This window comes from Pongo abelii, chromosome 7 (assembly GCF_028885655.2).
Source record: "Pongo abelii isolate AG06213 chromosome 7, NHGRI_mPonAbe1-v2.0_pri, whole genome shotgun sequence".
NCBI lineage: Eukaryota > Metazoa > Chordata > Mammalia > Primates > Hominidae > Pongo > Pongo abelii.
In genome coordinates, this window is record NC_071992.2 from 11454373 (window position 1) to 11472713 (window position 18341).

At 48.5% G+C, this 18341-nt stretch overlaps 1 protein-coding gene across 1 annotated transcript in view; it reads left to right on the forward strand.

The window, feature by feature from the left end:
• Nucleotides 1–18341, forward strand: part of XKR6 (XK related 6) — a 311328-nt gene that overhangs the window by 115439 nt on the left and 177548 nt on the right. The window lies entirely within an intron of this gene.

An 18341-nucleotide genomic window follows, 5' to 3' on the forward strand; every position in this document is an offset into this window, starting at 1 on the left:
AAGACAGGTTTTAGCTGCACATTAAGTGATTTATTTCTTGAAAATGGAACTAGGCAAAATGCTAAATTTTGACAAAGCTGAGTGGGTATACATGTGCTCCTTGTAATATTATTACCTTTTACTTATATTCTTGAAATATTTCATTTTTATTTTATTTAGAGACAGGATCTCACTCTGTCACCTAGGCAAAAGTGCAGTAGAATAGTCATAGCTCACTGCAGCCTCGAGCTCCTAGATTTAAGAAATCCTCCTGCCTCAACCTCCCTAGTAGCTGGGACTGTAAGCATGCATCAATACACCCTGCTATTTTTTTAAAAAAGTTTTTTTGTAGAGGTGGGGTCTTGCTGTATTGTCCAGCCTGGTCTCAAACTCCTAGGCTCAAGCAATACTCCCATTTCGGCCTACTAAAACACTAGGATTACAGGCGTGAGCCACTGGCCCAGCCTACTTCATTTTTAAAAAGCACTCAACCCCAGCCTGGCGTGAGTGTGTGATAAATATTGCTTTCATCCCATGCAGTAGGTTTCTAAGGTTTCCTTTTAGCTGACTTGTCGAGTTGCAGTCCCTACATCTGGCACTCTAGATCAGACAAGGTCTGGACACACTGGTGGGCCACTTGTGGCCCTCCACTCCCTGGTTTCATTCTAGCTTTATGCTCCAGTGGACCTGATGTTCCAGCCATAGGGTCCCAGGTCACATCCTATGCTTTCCTGCCCCTTTGCTTTGGGTTGTGTGGTTTTGTTGGCTGGAATCTCCTGTCCCTTACTCTGACTATATGACACCCCTTTCAAAGCCTACAAAATGTCACCCCATCAATCCATCCATCATGCATTTATTGGGCATCTTCTATGTGCAAGGCACATACAGCCTACCCTGATTTACCCTGCCACAAGTAATCACATCTTTCACAAAATCACATATTGCCTTATACCTATAACATGGAATTGATCACATTAAAGTTCACTTAATCTTGCTAGGCTAGGCACTGTAGGGCAGATACCATTCTATTCTATTTTAATGCCTTGCACTTACAGGAGCTCATTAAATATTGGCTGAAGAAATAAATGAGTCTCAGATTGTATGTCTAGAACGTTGAAATCAGTGTTAAGATTACAGTTTAATCCTCATCACTTGAATCTAAATATTTAGTGTCTTTAGCTCATTGATTTTAATAGGAGTACCATGCACTCCCTCCTGTCTTTGTCACCTAAGGAAGGAAGGAAAGATGTTAGGTCCTACTCTGGCCATTCAGCCCTTTGATTTACTGAGAGCCTAGATTCCAGCGTGTACTTCAGGTATGACTTTGCCTCTCTAGGGACATTGCGCTTAGTTGGAGAGGGAAGACAGTGCCACAAAAAATGAGGAACATGACAAAGCAGTGTGAGATGTGGACCAAATAAATAATGCTGGCATCATGATCTGAAATTGTCCGTAATGAAACAGTTTGCTTTATGCTTGACTGTGTAAGACCATAAGGGGATCTGGGTCAGAATTATCATTTTATGTCAGATTGGGTTTCTGTGAAATCCTTTTTTTGGGAAGGGCTCAGGTAGATATTTAACAATATCTCTTTTACATGTAAGCTGATACACAGGTGTGGATTTGAAGATGTCTTCTGATATTACAGTGTTACAAGGTGTGAGCCTGAAATATCTTTCTGACCTGACACTGAATAGAATTTTCTTAGCATTTTTTCAAACAGCCATCTGAATTCTTAAAGCTACTAATCTTGTTTGCATCCCTTTCTTCCTACTACATTCCTGGAAAACAATTTTCAATCTGACAGTGGCAATACTTTATGTTTTCAACAAATCAGTTGCAAATTGTTTGTTTTAATGGTTTTTCCTTATCCAGGTAGGCTCTTTGGAAACTTTGGGTGGATGAGGTCTTTATGCAGACTTCACCCTTTTCAGGACAGAAGTCTCTGCTCTCTGCCTCCTCCCTCTGCTCGAGCATTTCTAGTGATGGAAACTCACTCCTTATCATTGGAGATGACCTTTGCGTGTGAGATCAGATGTTCACAGACTGTCTGAAGAATGAGTTGGGCTCTCCCCAGGAGGTTGTTGGATATGTGACTCTAGGATTAGCTAATTCAGTAGCTCAGAGATGACATTGGAAGTCCAGGTTCCCTCCATCTTTTTGCTCTGCCGTCTTCAGAATGTTAGGCTGGTTCCCTTGGTGGTTGCAAGATGCTTTCATTGTTCCTGGTCATCATTTTGAGACCTGACCATGTCCAGAGGAAGGAGAGGAGGTCTCTTCCTGTATCTCTAAGAAGGAGGAAACCTTGTCCATAAGCCTCCCAGCCTTCCCCATGTCTCCTTGGCCAAACTTCATCACGTTGCTGTGCTGAAAGTTAATCCCTGGCCAGAGGAATGGGACTGTTGAGATTGACATGAGCAAATTGGAATTCATCCTGAGCCTGAGGTCAGTGCCCTTCCCCGAGGGGAGGAAAAGAATCAGGATCAGGGTCCTGTTAGCAAGGAAGAAAGGGAGAAGAGCATGTGGACAGTTCACCAACAGTGGAGGTCAAGTGGGATCTTTGCTGGGACAATGGGTGAATGCCTCCTCCAAGGGCAGACTTAGCGATATTTTAACACCAAAGTCTCACACTATGGTGTTACAGGATTGGAGAGGAGGAAAAGAGGTGAGCTATAGAGGAAGACTTGTAGAGTGTACAAGCGTTTAGACCCAGAAACAGAGTAGAGTGAGGGCAGGACCAGGGAGCGAGTGCAGAGGGGAGCTCGGGGTTAATTGGTTCTACTTGCCCACACGTCAGCCCTGGAAGTAAAGGCAGAGTTCTCTGGGGCCCATCTCAGCTTCTGAGAGACCATGGAGCGGCTGCCTGGAGATCGCTAAGAAGGCGGGACTGATCCCTGCGGGACAGGACTGGCCGGGTGACCTCCGACGCCTCTGTTCTGTTTCGAATATTTCTAGTGTTAAATCTTTTCAGAGGATGCTGGCAGCAGCCGTGCCACTGCCTCTATTAGCAGCAGAACAAGCTACTGTGCTTACTTTTCATTTGAAGTCTCCCCTTTCACTGGAGAGGCAGCGGGATCTAGAAAAGAGATAGGATCAGAGTGGGACACTGGAGACTTGGATTATATTCCTCCCACTGTTGGGGGTTTACTTTGTAGCTGAGGTAAGTCACTTAACCTCACCGCATCTTTCTAGTGTGTGCAACTAGACTTATTGTCATTGAAAGCTTTTTATTCTATCTGACGTTTTACACTTGTCGGTCTAGGGTTGCCTTCATGTGGGCTGGGCAGGGTGTAGCGTGTTCCTCCCATTAGGAATGACTTTCCATGACTGTGATGATAAAATGACAAGGTGTGAGGCTGATGAGCGTCTCCGTGTTGAAAGCCCACCTCTGCTGAAGGCTGCCATTTATGGATAACAGCGAATAGCACCCACTGTGTGCCGGGCACATCCTCAGCCTGGGCTTTGGGCTGGTTCTCATGAGTCCTTTAATATCCAGAACGTTCTGCAGGTCAGGCCAAGTACAAGCTCTGTGTTTGCCTGTAATGTGATTTTCTTTCTCAAATAACTAATTTACATTTAAGCAACTGTTCCTAAACCAGTGAGTTGATGCATTAGCAAGAGTCTGGATCAGAATTATGAATTATACTTGTTTTTTTTTAAAAAAAAATATATAATATATATATATATTTTTAAAAACTCAGTAGACTTCTGGTCCTATTCTTCCATGAGGGAAAGTGGGCAGCTGGCGGGACCGTGAGAGTGTCCTCCGGGGCACTCGGGCTCCCTGCCAAGGAGGAGACTTTGATTAAGAAGCTTAGAGCTTAAGTGAGTGATTCTCAAATTCTAGTGAGCACAACAGTCATCTGGGAAGTTGGTGGAAATGCAGATTCCTGGGTCCCACCTGCAGACATTCTGACCCAGTAGATTTTCAGCGTTCTCAGACTCCCTGAGTGATGCGAGGTAGGGCATCTGCAGGCCCTTCCTCCGGCAACAGTGGCTTCGAGTAGGGTATGAGGAGGACGGGGAGAGACTGGCGGAACCAGACCGTTGCTGTCCCAGGGCCATGCTGACGGTCTGAAATTGGACACCTCAGAGGAGAGGACTGTGGGAAGCCTGCCCGATGCTGACCAAGGCAGGGCAGAAGGGAAGCCTCATGGGAGACCATCCTATGGCAGGCATTTTTTCCTGGGCACCCCAATGAATAATCTCCTGCTCTGGTGCCCTCCTCGTCCACCAGTGCCCACTCCCCATTCTCCTGCCTCTGAACAAGATCACTTAGGAGATTGGTATGAGGATTAATGCAGCCCACGCACGCACACACACAGACATGCACACACACATGCACATACACACACACACGCACATACACCCACACACACATACACCTCTTTCACCTCTGACAAGCATACACTTGGCACTCTCCATGGGCTAGGTCCCCTGCAGGGGTATGTGGGCTCCTTGAGAGCAGCAACTGCACCCCACAGCATGTGGCAACCAGAGCAGGCACTCCAAGGACCTTGTGAGTGAGAGCACGTGCTTCGCCTGTTGCCACAGTTAGACAATGAGGTTCCCACCTAGCATGGGGGCTGCAGAGGTGGACCCAAGAGGGTGATGGGAGGAGGTCTGTGTGATGCCCACAGAGATCTGTGCCAACTGCTCTTGGGTGACAAGAAGGGGAGGTAGTGCCTGGGAGGCCAGGGAGTGCTGTAAAGGAGACCCTGGAAGGAGGAGGCGGAGGAGGAAGCCAAGGAGACGAAGGAAGGCTGGCAAAGGCTGGATGGAGGGATGAGCTGGCAGATGGGAAACTGTGCAGGTGCACCTGGATGCAGGTGGTTGTAGGGCATTTACCCTGGAGATGGTGGTGCGCCTTGGATGCTGTTCTTTAGTAGATTTCTTTTTGTAGGAATAAGCCACTGTTTTCATAGGAGCTGACCAACTGCAAATATGTGAGGAAGACCATGGACAGTAGAGCTCTTTCCTATCGAGTGTGAGTAACCTTTCCCTTCCCTCCAAGCTGGCAGCAGTCCCACCTCCGACATAGAAAAGTATGGAGAACCTTCTCTGAGCCTTGGGAAATAGCTAAAATGTTACTGGCAAGTGCTTCTTTCTAGAAGGGAAAAAATAGCTCCCACACATTAACTCTGAAAGCTGAAGTCTGGTAACTTATCTCAAACAGACTTGGACTGAATAAGAAATACACCAGGCTGGTGGGTGGAGCTCTAAATTTACACCTTAATCTCATCATTAAGATCGGATAAGATGTTTCATTAGCGGTAGGTGCTATGTAAATATGAAGTGCTTTCTGAATAAATATTTTCCTTTTTTTTCCTTCCAAAATTAGGAAATGCTCTATGGTAAATAGTGCAATTCTTAGACACAGGAGAGTTTTATTTTAAAATGACGGTATAAATCATATCTGAATTCTGGGAAGTGCTAAGTGATTCAGCCTTAAAGCAATATAGTAGTTTCTATTTGTGCCCTGGAAAGTCAAGCATGGCTGAAGTCGTATGTGGCAAATTGCTCAGAATTACCGGGAGCAGTGTATGCAGATGGCGTTCTGACCAGATTTCCAACTCTCTTGGTTTGGTAAATATCAGTGGTTGAAGTCATAGCCTAATTAGGTCAGTAAGCACTGTTTGTGGATGAACCAAACTGTGGGAAGTCCGATCTGGAAGATACCCAGGCAATCACACAGTGGAACTTAGTGTATCATTGTGGAAACTGAGGCTTAGAGGAAAGTATCCAAAGCTGTGTGGTTGTGGATGGGGCAGAGACAGGGCTGGAAGCCAGGACTTAGGGATTCCCATTTAGGGTTCCTTTTTCTCCAGATTCCTAATGTTTTTCTTTTAATGTTAATTATTATAAAAATAATATAGTATTAAAGGAGTTTTTTCTTAATGAAACAGCAAACTCACAATCTATCTCAAGAACTTTATTCATTTCTGCATTTCCTTGCAAAAATTTAAAACGTAATCATAGTGGGCATACAGTTCCATGTTCTCTTTCTTAATATATTCAAATCACTTCCTGGTATGGTGGTGTGCTTTTCACAGTTACTTTTACAGCAGCTTTCCAGAGCTCTTATTGATACTAAGCATTCCCTTCCTATTGGACACTTAGATCGCTTTCAGATTTTTTTACTTTTACGTATAATTCTGAGATAAATATCTTTATGCATTTGGCTTTTTCTCTATGAACTCGTTCCTGTCCTCTCTCCTCACTGAAGCATCCCCAGGCCCCCAAGGGGAAACCCAGCCCAGCGCTGAAGTTTTGCATTCTGGAAATGCAAAACTTGAAGCCAGGGAATAGCTCAATGGGGGGTGTAATAAAAAGAGAACCCGGTCCCACATGAGGATGCAGCCACCTGTCAAGTCCCAGGGGCGATCGGCGCGAGGGCGCAGTGGTGACATTCCCTGACAGGTGGCTCCCAGCTGCCTTTCAGGTTGTGTGTCCCCAGAGCTTTCCTTGTAATCTGGGGAAAATTGCACCGTGGGTCGGTGTATGGGGAGGTAGGGGGAACAGGAGGCATTCCCATTCCTTCCTGACTCCTGTAAGGCACTTCCAGGGAGTCACTGAACTCCAAGTGGTGCGACTGGGCGAATGTGCTAAGCCATGCGTGTGGTGGATAATGGCAGTGTGCAGAGGAGCCCCACGGGCACTTTGAAGTGCTGGGCTCCCGCTGGCTGCTGAGACTTGGAGAGGGAGGCTTGGAGAGTGGCCTAGTTCTGCAGCAGCCCCCGAGTTCCAGGGGAGACTCACAGGATCAGAAACCTCAGGGCAGGAGGATTCTAAAGCACACGGAGTCCTGCCTGCTGCCTGTGCAGAAAGGGCTGGGAGGTGAGGCAGGGAGGAAGCTACCTGGCCGCAGCAGCTATAAAGACGAGAAATAAATACAGAAATAGAAATAATAGAAATACTTGAGGCCACTGCCTGGGACTTCACTTTCCTGCTCTTGGGCTCGTCTTCAGTTCTGGAACCATGAGACATCAGAGCTTTAACATCACTCAGTCTCCTGTTCAGGAAAGTGTTCAAGGAAGGTCCAAAGGCCCAGCCCAGTGGCCAGGCTCTGTCAAACCTGAGCTGTGTCCCAGTCAAAAGGAACTGAGGAAAGCCAGGGTCCTAAGGCAGAAGGGTGACTTTGGGGACTGCTGTTGGGACAGAGGACTCTCGTTTGACTTTCTCCCAGGCTGCAGGTTGAATCCCCCATTATTTCAGCTCTGAGGTTTACCAGATGTCTTAGCTAAGCCCTTCCAAAATTGACCAACTCTTGCTCCCACATTCGTAACGGGGTGCAAAGTGATTGCACATGATATTGAGCCCCACATAGACTTTGGGAGATGTTCCAGACTCCTGGTTCTTAGCAAGATGGCAGAGAGTGGAGCTGGGCTTCAGAGATGCCCCCTGAACAAGCAGGAGAGGACCACCTTTTCTATATACAGAGCAGAAATTTGCTCCTTGAATTTCCTCTGCTCAGGTCACGGCTCCTCACCCGACGGCGGCATATTCTTGCAGTGGAAGGAGGTGAGTCTCTGTCTGCAAAGGCTACGCCGCCCTGGTCTGACTGCTAGCTCCCCTCCAACTGGCACCCTTGGCCATGCACTTCCTTCCAGGTCTTAGGTGAGAGGGTAGGCAGACAAGAGCATCCTCCAGTGGGAACAGAACCGTGAACCACCCACTGCCTCTCGGGCTGGTTGGCATCCAGTGCCACCTCGAGGGGCAAGGACCATTTTCCTTTGTTGTCTTTGACACAGGCCAAGAGGCAGCAGCCCAAGTGACACCAGGGAAACAGTGGAAATTCCACTGATTCCTAATGAACACTTGCAGAATAAGCCCCTGACTGACTAGTGCACATTAAAGCTTCTCTCTCTTTCTCCTCTGAACTGACAGAGACTATTCTTGTTTACATCTCCTTTGATTGTAAGTTTCCCTTTCAACTTGATGATCAGAACTTGGAGTCAGAGCCGTGGGGAAAGGAGGAAGAATTCAGGCTGAGTGAAGTTACTGCCGAGGACTTGTCCAGACCTGCTGGTGTGGGAATTTCCTGAGATGGAAGAGCCCCAGGAGAGGAAGCCAGGCAGATGCATTTAATTTCTTGATTAAAATGAATTAAATGTCCACATTTTGATGTGTGATCAAATCACATTTGAAACACACTGGGCCAAATATATTTGTGATGAACTGCTGTGCAGATAATGAAAATCATTTCAATAAAATTCTCATCCGTTGCTAAGACCTTAATCAAGGGATAACCTATTTGACATTGGATAACAGATAACTGTGTGATTCTACCCCTGCAGGAACAGATTCATTCCATTTGAGTGATTAATGCATTAAGAAGCCGAGGTCAAGCTAAAGTCCATCTGCTGGATTTTCCTGGTACCTTCTAGTTTTCTGTGGAAGCAACAGTTTTCAGAGCGGGATTTTAATGCTTTTCTTAAGTATTCTTTTCTCAGAATCTGGCTTTAGCAAAATCATGCAATTTTGAGGTAGACTGCTTCTTGCAGTCCCTAGAACAGTGTGTTGCTGCTACCTAAAGTTAATGGTTTCACCTTTATTGAAAGTTTTGCAGTGGAGGTCTTTGTCCCAAATAACTACAGACCTTTGAGTTTTCTTCTTGATTATTTGCCATTGATATGTCCTGTGAATTTTCTCTCCTTGTCATACAGATCTTCTTTTGTGATCCACAGTTTTCACATGTGTACAGTGGAGGTGATAATAACTCTATTCTCCTCTCCAAAGAGGTTGACAGCTTCTACGGGCAAACAGTGCCCAGAGAGGCCTGCATAAGCCACAGAGTGGCTAGACCCAGCTTGTCTCTGGTGTTCTTGCATTGTCTCTGAGGGTAGTGTCCTTCTGACTAGGTTACATGCTTCTTTGAGGTGGGGGACCACCTGGCTCCTCCTCCTCCAAATTATTTCCTAGCATAATAAGCCAGTGCTCAACAAAGATTTCTTGGCCTACTGGCTAGACAGAAGTAGGCTGTGAAGGTGGCTTTGGAGACCACCTGGGGGGCCTGCCTAGACCGTCACTGTGATGATGAACTGGGGGCAGACTCACAGCAGTGGCAAGTGAGTCTTTGGAGTGACTTTACATCTCCAAAGTTTTGATTATCACTGTCTGCTGTTCAGAGAACAAGAAATAGGTAAATAATTAAATTTCTAAAATGAGCCCAATAATCAGGTCAGAGGAATTGCAGAAGATATCTCTTTTGACGTGTACTGGTCTCTTTTTTTTTCTCCTTCCCCACCCTGTTTCTAAAGCCTGTCCTTTCTCATAAAAAGACACCTCCCTGATTTGGCATAGGCTGTAGCTTGGACAAATTGTGTGAGAAGAGATCTCTCTGTGTTCATTTGCTTGAAGCTCTCTGATTATGGGGACTTAATGACTGGGGGAGCCCAGGGTTTTCTATTAAGGCAAAGGACCAAAAAGTCTGTGTCATCTAAGAAAATTCAAGTGGGCGTTTTTTTTTTCTTGCTTTCTGAGGTGGGTCTCTGCAAAGAGTTTAGGGAATTGCTCACTCGAAAAATGGACTGCTCTCAAGCATGCACCCTTGTTTAGAGGTGTTTGGGGACCTTTTATGATTATTTTATTTTTCAACATTATTTCATTTATTTATTTATTTATTTTTTGAGATGAGGTCTCACTCTGTTGCCCAAGTTGGAGTGCAGTGGTACAATCATGGCTTACTTGCAGCCTCGAACTCCTGGGCTCAAGTGATCCCCCTGCCTCAGCCTTCTGAGTGGCTGGGTCTACAGGTGCACGCCACCATGCCCAGCTAATTTTTTAAAACTTTTTTGTAGAGATGACATGGGGTCTCTTTATATTGCCCAGTCTGGTCTCAAACTCCTGGCCTTAAGCAATCTTGCCACATTGGCCTCCCAAAGTGCTAGAATAAGAGGCATGAGCCACCATGCCTGGTCCCTTATTGGTTTATCGCAACAATGTTACCTGGTCTTTCTAACACAATTTCAAGAGGTATATAAAGTAAAACCAATATTCTTCCTTCCTTGCCCCTTTTTCTGATTCCATTTCCTTCTTCCCCTTCCAGAGGCGACAGCTACTAACAATTGGTGCAGTGTAGACTTCCAGACGATCTTATATGGATGCTTCATCAAAACCATATGCAGATAGACAGATTTTCTTTTACAAAAATGGAATAATAGTCACTATATTGTTCTGCAACTTGCTTTATCCACTGTGGACAGTTCTTAAGTCAGAAATAGAATTCTGCTTCTTTATTTTTAAAAGCTGCACTTACTCTATTGTTCAGCATACTTTAATGCGCCAAAATGTGTTCATTTATTCCCCAATTGATACAGTTAGGTCATCCCTCATTCCCTGCCTCTGACACACACACTTTCTCTTGCCATTGCAGACAAGCCAGGAGACACACACACAGAGCTGTGCCCTCTGATATCTTCTGCCCAGAGGGATTTTTTCATGGGAAGAAGGAGGTGTTTCCTCCCTGGGAGCAGATGGCTAGGGATCTGCACTGTGTCCTCCCGCACAGCCTTCTGCCTAGGAGGGGCAGAATTCAGGCTGCAGAAGGGTTGGGGTTCTTATGGCCCTGCAGCGCCCTGTTCCTCTGGTCTTGCTCCTTCTTCCTCACCCCAGAGTGGTCCTGATGTGACCCAGGTCCCCTTTGCCTTGGCCATTGGAAGTTGTATTTGGCCATCAGCCTAAGTTGGCTGAAATTGACAGCTCATGAGGAGGGGGCCTCCAGCCCCCCTTGGGAGGCCTTGCTTGCCATGGGAGGGGATGTCCACTCTGCTCCTACGGTGCTGAGACTGGAGGCCTGTGGGGCTGGATGGGTTGGCATCACTGTCCTCTCTCGTCATTCTGGGCCTACCCAGAATTTCCTAATGGGCCCTCAAGGCCAACTGCTAGCACCTTCCTGGACTGCTGCTGAGCCTAGCCTTCGTGCTGTCATGAGGGGCCTCCATCAAGCACCCTCTTGAGACTCGCAGGAAGGGAGCCACAACCCTCAGGTCCTGTCAAGGCTGCCACTCTCACACCCCATTGCACTTCCTTCCCCAAATCCTCCCTTCCTTAGGACTCAAGGATTCACCAGTGACCTCAAGGTTCCTGGCAGATGGGAAGAAGCCTTCCCTCACGTGGGGTCAGCAGCACGTGGAATAGTGGGGAACACACAGGCAGAATGGCAGAAGGCACCTGGTGGATCCCAGCACCAGTATTTAAAAGCTGTGTTTCAGCATGAATATTTAAAAGCTGTGTGTTCTTGGACAAGTGGCAGGAGCTCTCTGGGTCTCATTTCTCTGTAAGACAACATCCCTTAGACTCATGGTGCCGATTGAAGTTGACGATGTCGATAAAGTCTCGGGGCACACAGTGAGAAATTCAATAAGTGTCAGTTCTTCTTTCCCTCTGGAGTTCCTTCCCCTACTTTATCCTTCCAAATGAAATCTTAAAAATAGGTTTGTCTTCTCAGTAGACTCCATGAGACTGAATAAATCCTAGAGTCAGGCACCAAGAGAGGCTGCAGAGTATGTTTTCCCAGAGGGCTTTAACAGCGCCACTGTCTGAAGTGGTTTGGGGTCAGGCTCAAGGTCAGCATTGAGGTCCTTCCACAGAGGGTCAGTGCTTGTCAGGTCTGCCCACCCAGAACCTCCCCTGCCCAGCAAGGCCAGCCCGGCAGCCAGTGCAGGTAGATACCGGAAGGCTGCTCCCAGATTGAGCCTCTCTTCTGTGGATCCCCTGGGTCCCCGGTCTGATGAGCGTGCCAGGGTCCCCCTCTTGTGACTGCAGCAGCAGCAGACTCCATTTGTGCTGACACAGATTGGAGCGGTTGCCATGGGGACCAGAATCTGTGCCCAGATGCATTCTTGCAGCTGGGAAAACAGGATGGGACTCCTCCCGGAGAGGCTGGAGGGTTCCCACTTAATAAGAGGGAGCTGGGTGGGGAAACAGCCACAGGCTCCTTCCTCAGCTGTTCAGCAGCTTCAGCCAAAGGAGACCAAAGGGAGTCCAGGCCTCGAGGGTCACCTCCTCCTGGAGATTTACAGGGCCCAGTCTGGTGCACAGTGAAGCATCAGGCCTTTGCCTGACCCTGAGCCACCAGCTTTCTCCCACGCCCTCCTCCTTGAGTGAGCTGCATGTAGAGAGGAACTGTTCACTGAGGGCCACAGTCTCATACTCAAAGCGCTTGAGACTCCACGTAAGGGAGATGACCTCACAGAGTGCCCCAGTGTGCAGGCCCTGGGAGCCCAGGACCCCCTGTGACCCTGCAGCCACTCCCAGGAGGGGCCATGAGTGTCCACACTTCCTGGATGGTGCTTGAAGAAATGAAATGAGTCTCCCAAGGCCATACAGGGAAAGAGGCCACGCTGAGGCTTTGGACCCCAAAGCCACTGCACGCTGCTGCTTGGGCTTCCCGGCAGCTGGACACAATGCTCTATGCTTGTGGGTTTTCTTAGAGACGGGATCTTGCTCTGTTGCCCAGGCTAGAGGGCAGTGGTGTGATCATAGCTCACTGTAGCCTCAAACTCCTGAGGCTCAAGTGATCCTCCTGCCTCAGCCTCTTGAGTAGTTGGGACTACAGGCATGTGTCACCATGCCCAGCTAATTTTAATTTTTTTGTAGAGATGGGGTCTCACTGTGTTTCCTAGGCTTATCTCAAACACCTGGGCTCAAGCAATCCTCATGCCTCAGCCCCCAAAGTGCTGGGATTACACGCATGAGCCACCGCGCTCAGCCAGCTCTCCATGCTTTGAATGGACGAAGGAATCAAACTATTACTTGTAAAGGCCCAAACTTTCTTGTCCTTGGGATTCAAGGTAGCAGTGGGCACGGGACTGCCTGTCCTCTGCGGGCCCAGAGTTGGCCAGGCCACGCCAAGGAGGCTGCCATCGCTGCCTGTGCTGGCTGAGGCCCCGGATCCTGGCTGGTCTTGGCTGGACCCTTCCTTACTGTCTCCTGTGGCTTTCTTCGGGGCCTGCCCTGTGCTGGGGGCCCTTTGCTGTTGTGTCATGATTAGGTATTGGCATCAATTTATAGGTTAGAAAATTGAAATTTAGAGAGATGAAGGAGGCTGAGGTTGCACAGCTCCCGAGACTCTCACCTAGTCCCTGGCCTGACTCCAGGCCGTGGGTTCTTCTAGTGTCTCATGGCGTCACTGCTCCTCTGCTGATGGGGTAAGGGGCAGGCTGGGACCCAATAGGCAGGAAATATGGATTCAAGTCATGATCGTAAAATATGGTAAAATATGCATAATATAAAATCCACAAGCCTAACCAATTTTAAGTGTATGGTTGAGTCGTGTTAAGAACATTCACTTTGTTGCGCAACCATCACCACCGTCCATCTCCAGAACTTTATCATTGTGTAAAACTAAAAATCCACACCCATTAAACAGCACCTCCCCATTCCCCTTTCCCTCAGCCCCTGGCGACCCCCATTCTACTTTCTGCCTCTATGAATCCGACTCCTCTAGGGATCTCATATAAGAAGAATCATATAGTATTTGTCATTTTGCGATGGGCTCGTTTCTTTTAGCGTAATATCATCAAGGTTCGCCCGTGTTGTAGTGTGTGCCAGAATTTCCTTCCTTTTTGTGGCTGAATAATATTCCAGTGTATGGATGGACCATGTTGGGTTTCTCCATTCACGTGTCAAGTGACACTGGGGCTGCTTCCATCTTTTGGCTATTGAGAATCATGCTGCTGTGAGCACAGAGTACAAATATCTCCTCAAGATCAAATTACTTTTTTTGGGTGGGGGGGACAGAGTCTCACTATGTTGTCCAGGCTGGAGTGCAATGGTGTGATCTCAGCTCACTGCAACCTCTGCCCCCCAGGTTCAAGTGATTCTCCTGCCTCAGCTTCACGAGTAGCTGGGCCTACAGGTGTTCACCACCACACCCAGCTAATTTTTGTATTTTTAGTAGAGGCGGGGTTGACCAGGCTGGTCTCAAACTCCTGACCTCATGATCTACCCACCTCAGCCTCCCAAAGTGCTGGGATTACAGATGTGAGCCACTGAGCCTGGCCAAGTTACTTTTTTGAGTCAGTAAATTGAGAACAGTAGTACCTACTCCATCCACCTGCCAGACTGCTGTGAGGATTGAGTTGGGAATGTGGCTGGAGGTGCTTTGTGCTTAGGGTAGGGGTCATGACAGTCTTTCCTGTCATCAACCTGGGCTGGGAAGAGTCAGCTTTTGCCAAGAGGAATCAAGCACCTACTGGGTGTTTCTGGGAACACTTTCCTCAACCCCCAACCCTGGAAGGAGCTTCACTGGCAGAAGAGAAACTGACTTGGACATAGTAAAGGGATTGCTTGGAGGGCAGAGTGAGCAAAGCCCAGGCTCTTTGTCGGTGCCCCATCTGCTTACTTCCTGAGTAGGACCAATCAAGGGGACTAGGCTCAGATTTCTCACTGAGGGACTGTGGCACCTTGTAGACAACCACCCTTTTTCTCCCCAGAGTTCAAGCCATAGTAGGGTTCCTGTGCTCCCCACATGATGGGCTACTTATGGGAGCCCCAAACATGATGGGCTCCTTATGGGAGCCTCTGCAGGGCGGGGGCAGCATCCTCTTCCCTCCCCACCTGTACTAGTGCCCTAGCCTCCAGGGAGGGTGCCACCAGCCAAGTCCTGTGGGCCATTCAGAGCCTCTCCTCTCCCCAGGCTCTGCTCTGAGTCCTGAGCTGGTATGCTGCCCCTTGGGGACACTGCAGAGGTTTCCACTGCCCTAGAGAAGCTTTTCCCAGGGCTCTGCCACTCTGCTTCCCTCGTCCTGGGTCTCAGTGCTGTTTTGCTCATCCTGCTCCCAGAGGGCAGCTGCCCACAGATGCTCCAGCATGAGAACTTCATTCAGCGACAGTTTGTGATCCTGTCACAGAGGTCTGGTGTGTAGCCTCTACTTTGGAACCTCAAAGCACTTGGGCCCACCTCACTGGTAGCACATTCCACTTCGCCATCTCTCTGCCTGTCTCCCACCCTGGACTGTGTGCTTCCTGGGGCAGGGATGATGTCTCCAGTGCCTGGCTTTGCTCTGGTACATACCAAGTGCTCAGAGAATGTTGATGGAATGAAGGACTCCCCTAGTAGACATATGCTCGAGGGATGGACCTCCATAATCACCTTCATTTCTTTCTTCATCGCCACATCCGGCATAGTGTCTGGTGTCTGGCCAGTGCCCAGGAAATGATTGATTGAATAAATGAATGAAACATGAGGCCAGAGCCTCCATCAGCTCTGGGCAGGGCTGAGCAGTCTTGCAGGGCGGATCTTGCTGGTGCATCGTCAGTGTCACTAACTCAACTCTTACCACAGTGACCTGGCAGTGGCCATGGGGCCATGAGGGGGCTCCCAAGACAGAGGAGACCCAAGGCCAGGAAACGGCATACAAGACAGAGGGAGCGCAGCTTCTGCAGTTCCCTGTGGCCTGGCTCCTTCCTTTCTGCTCCTGCTGGAGCAGACAGAGCAGCCCCACCGCTGGGGCCATGAACTTCGGAGAAATACTCAGATTCCCTGTTGCTCTAAGAATAGGCTCAAAGCTGCTTCTTTGAAGATCTTAGCTTTCTGCTCAAAAGCGTTCAGCAACTAAAAGTCTCCAATTCCTAGTCTTCCGTGATGTCTCCCAAATCTCTCTCTGTGCTTTTTTTTCTTTTTTCAATTCTCTTCTTCAAACCAGCCGAACAGACTGCTGGGTGTGCTCTGTGTGTCTGGCTCATTTCCTGGCAGCATTCTGGATTCCACTGCCTGGACTCCCAGCCCACTGAGTGGGTAGGGAAGCCCTGGGTCACCTGCCCAGATTGAATAGTCGGCCTCAAGGGCTTTCATTTTATTCTGGAATGGGTCCCTGTCTGTCTGTTTGTTTTTCGCTGGCCCCTCTCTGTCTGCCAAAGGCCAGCAGAACAAGCTTCTTGGCAAGGCTTCCTACTTCTTAATCCATTTTCACAACCTGTGATTGAACTATGTGCAGTGCAGGTATCAGAATTTAGTGACATCTTTTAATTCTCTATTATTGATGAAAAGTTTTGGTCTGGAAAGGAAAACTGGCTTTGGGATTGATTTTCATCAGTTTAATTCATCTTCAGTATTGATCAGTGCATATGTTACAGTGAAAGACTAAATCTGGGCTGTTTCAGAGGAACAGGGAATGTTATTACCAGAGTGTCCAGGTTTGGGGCATTGTCCCAGGACAGTTGGCACCTTAGGCATGTCTCACTCTGCCTTGTATGCCAGTCCTTCATATACAGGTCTTCTCCTCCAAAGACTGTGAGGTCTTTGGAGGCAGGATGCATCTCTGAAATAAACTAACCCCCAAAGACCCAATGCAGTTCCTAGCACATAGGGGATGCTCTGCCAGTGTTTGCTTAAGCGTGGTCTCCAGAGTTCATTACAGCCCTTAATTATTGTGCATCAGGAGGGATCCCAATACTCAAATCATACAAGGACACATGGATTCCACAGGGACTTGGATTTTGGGAAAGGTGACAATATCAATCAGACAAGCTAATGAATGATTGCCTTTCTCAGGAAAATATAGACAGGACCCTAAGTCTGGAATGTGCTAATCACAGGGTCCTTTAGCATGTGGGGGCAACTTTTTGTTTGTTTTCGAGATGGAGTCTCGCTCTGTTGCTGAGGCTAGAGTACAGAGGCGCGATCTTGGCTCACTGCACCCTGCGCCTCCCAGGTTCAAGCAATTCTCCTGCCTCAGCCTCGTGAGTAGCTGGGATTACAGGGGCCCGCCACCATGCCTAGCTAATTTTTGTATTTTTAGTAGAGATGGGGTTTCACCATGTTGGCCAGGCTCGTCTCAAACCCCTGACCTTAAGTGATCCACCCGCCTTGGTCTCCCAAGTGCTGCGATTATAGGCTTGAGCTACCTTGCCTGGCCTAGCATGTGGGGGCAACTTTGGCAGGCAGCCTCAGGCACAGTTCAGACACTCTGGCCACATCTGTTTTGCCTTCTGACCACCAGTGTACCCCCACTCTGACACATATGTTGTTGCCTGGTAGGGGGGATGGCCCCCACCTTCTCTACCCAGAGTCCCAGGAGCATGGAGTTCTCTCCCTTCTCTCTCCACTCAACATGAGACCTGTGGACTTGTGGCTTCACCAGTGCAAGATGTGTGACCTTGGGCAAGTCTCATAACCTTCTGTAAGCCTGCACATCCCCTTGTGCAATGTGGATGTTGAGAGAAGCTCTGCTGCCTCTCCAACAGACCTTACCAAAACAGAGTGGGGGTGGAGCCCTGCTGTCTCTCCAGCAGACCTTACCAAAACAGAGAGGGGGTGGAGCCCTGCTGTCTCTCCAGCAGACCTTACCAAAACAGAGAGGGGGTGGAGCCCTGCTGCCTCTCCAGCAGACCTTACCAAAACAGAGTGGGGGTGGAGCCCTGCTGTCTCTCCAGCAGACCTTACCAAAACAGAGAGGGGGTGGAGCCCTGCTGTCTCTCCAGCAGACCTTACCAAAACAGAGAGGGGGTGGAGCCCTGCTGCCTCTCCAACAGACCTTACCAAAACAGAGAGGGGGTGGAGCCCTGCTGCCTCTCCAACAGACCTTACCAAAACAGAGAGGGGGTGGAGGTGAGAGGACGGTATTGGCTGTACAGGTGATTTCTCATCACTGATGTGGGTTGACTGTTGGGTGCCAGAGGGTTAGCTAGAGATGCAGTCACCACAGAGAGCTTGCTCCTTTGGGAAACAGTCAACCCACACACTGGCTTTTGGACACATTGTGTTAAAAAAATTGGGCGTTTTCTATGTATTTATCTTGACTGTGTGTTTGTATATTATTCTGGACTTCTAGCTCTTCGGAGGTCTATATATGATCTGATTTTCTTGGTGTAGTGCATATATTCAGAGGACACCGTGTTAGGAAAGGAAGGGTGAATGCCCTGTGATGTGAACAGAGAGGACTTTCACTTGGTTTATTGCCCAGTGGGGAGAGGGTGCTGGGCCACCTTAAATCACCTTCTTGGGTCCCAGCCTGACCTTGGGCCTCGTATTCATTTGCTAAGACCATCATAACAAACATCATAGACTGGGAGCTCATAGACTCGGGGCTCATGGACTTGAGGCTCATAGACTCGGGGCTCATAGACTCGGGGCTCATAGACTCAAGGCTCATAGACTCGGGGCTCATAGACTGGGGGCTCATAGACTCGGGGCTCATAGACTCGAGGCTCATAGACTCGGGGCTCATAGACTCAAGGCTCATAGACTCGGGGCTCATAGACTAGGGGCTCATAGACTCGGGGTTCATAGACTCGGGGCTCATAGACTGGGGGCTCATAGACTCAAGGCTCATAGACTCGGGGCTCATACACTCGGGGTTCATAGACTCGGGGCTCATAGACTCAAGGCTCATAGACTCGGGGCTCATAGACTCGGG